We start from the raw sequence: 3887 nt of genomic DNA, 5'->3' as shown, positions 1-3887 counted from the left end.
TGTCAACATTGTGATGGTGGGGTTATGGTAGCGGTGGGATTCCAGCAACTCTATTCGCACAGCCATTGAAGAGGAGTGGGACAACATTCCACAGGCCACAATCCACAGCCTGACCAACACTATGCGAAGGAGATGTCGCACTGCGTGAGGCAAATGGAGGTCACACCAGATACTGACTAGTTTTCTGATCCACACCCCTACTTTTTTTTAAGGTATCTGTGACCAATGATGCATATCTGTATTCCCAGTCATGTGAAATCCATAGATTAGGTTCTAATGCATTTATTTCAATTGACTGTTCTTCTTATGTGAACTGTAACTCAGTAAAGTCTGAAATTGTTGCATTTTATATTTTTGTTCAGTGCAGATTGTAACTTAGGTGTGATTTTAGGTCCATTTAGGCTATTGGCAACTGAAAACGATAGTCAATATAGCATTACAAAGAGCATTAACATTTTGGCTAACTTTAGAGTTGTGAGTAATGAGTCATGAAGCTATTGGAAAGGCCGTCTTTTAGTATCGATCTCTTAAATTAAAGTCTCGAAATTTCTTTCCCTCATCAAAGCTTTCAGGTGAATGGCTAAAGAACAAGGAATCAGGAAATGTGGTATCAGAATTTCAAAGTTGTGCAAATGAGTACAGCCACTGTTTTGCAATGTTAGTTTTAGAGGTAAGCTTAATAAAGTAACAGATTATACTGCTTATGCTAACCATAAAAACAATGTTAGTTTTAGAGGTAAGCTTAATAAAGTAACAGATTATACTGCTTATGCTAACCATAAAAACAATGTTAGTTTTAGAGGTAAGCTTAATAAAGTAACAGATTATACTGCTTATGCTAACCATAAAAACAACAAAGCTTGCCGCTTGCACTAGAATCAACATACTACAAACATTGATGATACAAATTTGATGATGCTAAAAATATAAGTTGTGTTTATTTGTAATGCTGTGTTACAAGGCTGATCCACACAACAAACGTATTTTTGTCCGCGAGCTGAGAATAATGACGTCAGCTGCACCCTGAGGAGGATGACCTGGTCATTCTATGGCTGTCCCAGAATACAGATGCTTAATGGCACGAGCAGGGCTTTCTGGATCCCAAGGAACATTTTGGCGATGTGCAGAGATGTTTTCAACAGAGGTGTGGGTGAAAGCACGTTTGTGTGTAAGAGGCCAGGAAGGGCCAGGAAGGGATAGGAATATATATATGGAAAGAGGGAACGGGGTTGTATTGATATGGAAAGTTGAATGTAAATATCCTCTACACAAAAGACTGTCATGTTTCTTTAACTTCTTCCATCTGTTACCTCTATTCATCCATTCTCATCATAAATAAGGATGTATATATTGTATTGGTATGCTGTTCTGTATGTAACATATTGTATTGGTTTACACCGTTAGTGTGTGGATCATCTTAAATGCACTTTGTAGTCCCACCCCTCCTCAGCCCACAGGTATCATACTCCCCACCCTGAACCTGATGATAAGGACCCTGGTGAACAAGCAGGCGGTGCACTGTGATGTGGTGAGCTCCGGGTCAGCACCATGTAGTCCCACCCCTCCTCAGCCCACAGGTCTCATACTCCCCAACCTGAACCCTATTATAATAGGCATTTTAATTGGGAGAGTTTGGCGTTTTTTAAATGGAAGATATTCCTTTGTGGAACTATTGGGTAACCAACTACAGAGTATTTGTGTGACTCCAGTGAGTTTTTATCAACATTCAAATAATTAGAATTTGCTTTCCTTCTTTACTATACAATTGTAAATCTGTCAAATGTTTTTGTTTGATATCAGGTGGCCCCTTGCATGTGTGATAATTGCCTTGTATACAGGTTTTCTAGTAATTGTATGTTAACAATACATCTATATGATGTGTTTGTCCCAGGGTTACAACCCAAGCCAGGTGAGGGCTGTGAGAAAACAGTATGTCCATCATCAGAAACCAACAGCGCACCCCCAAAATCTGCCTGATACACGGACCCCAGGAACAGGAAAGAGCAAAACCATTGTGGGCCTGCTGCAAAATCTTTTCTCTGAGGTACGCTGTTTATCTGGTTTCTGGACATCCTGTCTGGACATTTTTCTTTTGCTCTAGCATTCTAGAGAGTGTCTATTTTTTTCATCTTGCTCCTGTTTCTTTCCTGCTGAACACAACCTTGGCTAATAGCATTGATACATTCAAACATTGATATATTTTCCCTGTGTTCCTCTGTATCATCAAGCAATGATGTCAGAGTGCAGCTACATGAGAGCATCGAGAAGATCTCCAGGATGTTGCCCAAACTGCCAGACTGAGAAAATGGTAACCACAGGCTTTCACCAGCAGGGTCCGCTAGAGGGCTAGCCACCTACCTACACTTGCCAAAACTATTCGAAGCTCTAGTCATACGCTGTGGTCTCGCTCATAATCAATGTAGACCTCGGCTCAGACATGCATTAGGAACTGCAAATCCCATTAATATCCTAAGACTTGTTCAGAGTTGTTGTTCATGGCTTCTCTCTTTCATTTCCTCCCTCTCTTATTGGCTGGTGTGTAGCACCATGAGCTGGCAGAGAAAGTACAGACTGCTCTGAGAGAGACAGACTCAGCTACCAGCTACGAGCTAAAACAGGCAAGGCACTGTACCACATTATGTGCATACAGATGCAACTTTGTCATGCGTATAAGGGCTTATCAGATACGAGGAGATATATTATTATTCAGAATTAAAGGGGATTGAAAAAACTGCTTTGCGGAGAGAAATCTCATTAGAAATGCCTCTCTCTCAGTTCTCGCTTTCTCTTCTATTTCCTGTCTCTCTTTCTTGACCTCTTTCCTCTTTTCCTTTCCTGTCTTTCTCCCATAGTCTCGCATTAGGAAGCAGGAGACCCAGCCCTGTGTCTTACAGGACACCCAGCCCTGTGTCTTACAGGACACCCATGTGGTCTGCTGCACCCAGAGCTGCAGCTCCGCCCTGGAGTCGGCTTTCCAGTGCCTGGGACATGAGCCCTTCAGTTGCATCATCGTTGACGTGGTCAGAATTTGTAGCTCCTTTAGTTTGGCTGCATTTCAATAGTGTAAAGCAGCAATAGTGTTCTATATACCATTGGGGTCATGGAGATGCACGATGTGCAAGCTTTAGTTCCTGTCCAGTGCTGTAACACAACTGATTCAACGAATTGATTGATTGGAATAAAAGCTTTAGTTCCTGTCCAGTGCTGTAACACAACTGATTCAACAAATTGATTGATTGGAATAAAAGCTTTAGTTCCTGTCCAGTGCTGTAACACAACTGATTCAACAAATTGATTGATTGGAATAAAAGCTTTAGTTCCTGTCCAGTGCTGTAACACAACTGATTCAACGAATTGATGATTGGAATAAAAGCTTGCAAGCCCTGTGGATTTGTATTTTATTTTTTTACCTTTAAGTCAGTTAACAAAAAAATCTTATTTTCCATGACAGCCTATCCTGGTCAAACTTGGATGACACTGGGCCAATTGTGCACTGCCCTCTGGGACTCCCAATCACGGCTGGATGTGATACACCCTGGATTCAAACCAAGGATTGTAGTGACACCTCTTGCATTGAGATGCAGTGCCTTAGACCGCTGCGCCACTCAGGAACACCAGTCTTCCCCAGTTGGACTGCATCTCCTCTACTCGATCTGTATGAATGTGAGGACCAACCCCTTGTCTGTGTTTGTTGTGTCCCTATGGCACTGTGCAGGCAGAGCAGACCACTGAGACGGAGACACTCATTCCCATGCTCTACCTCATCCTTGTGGGAGACCCTGATCAGATGCCCCCTACTGTCATCTCCGAGGTACTGCAGCTCTCACTTCAGTATGTGGAACAGGGTCTTACTTTATTAAAGGAGTAGTTCACCCAAATTGCAAAAT

General features: G+C 42.1%; 1 long non-coding RNA gene across 2 annotated transcripts; it reads left to right on the top strand.

Moving 5' to 3' along the window:
• Window positions 1-296: 296 nt before the first annotated feature.
• On the top strand, window positions 297-3529 carry LOC112230543. 2 transcript variants are annotated; one of them, XR_002950352.2, is made up of 4 exons: window positions 297-1528; window positions 1892-2044; window positions 2229-2308; window positions 2853-3529. It is a non-coding gene; the product is annotated as an uncharacterized LOC112230543 (long non-coding RNA). The 2 variants fall into 2 exon arrangements; XR_002950351.2 differs by having other exon boundaries at window positions 2229-3529.
• Window positions 3530-3887: the final 358 nt, after the last annotated feature.

Source organism: Oncorhynchus tshawytscha, linkage group LG33 (genome assembly GCF_018296145.1).
Source record: "Oncorhynchus tshawytscha isolate Ot180627B linkage group LG33, Otsh_v2.0, whole genome shotgun sequence".
In the NCBI taxonomy this organism is placed as follows: domain Eukaryota; kingdom Metazoa; phylum Chordata; class Actinopteri; order Salmoniformes; family Salmonidae; genus Oncorhynchus; species Oncorhynchus tshawytscha.
This window is presented reverse-complemented; position numbering and strand designations above follow the sequence as displayed.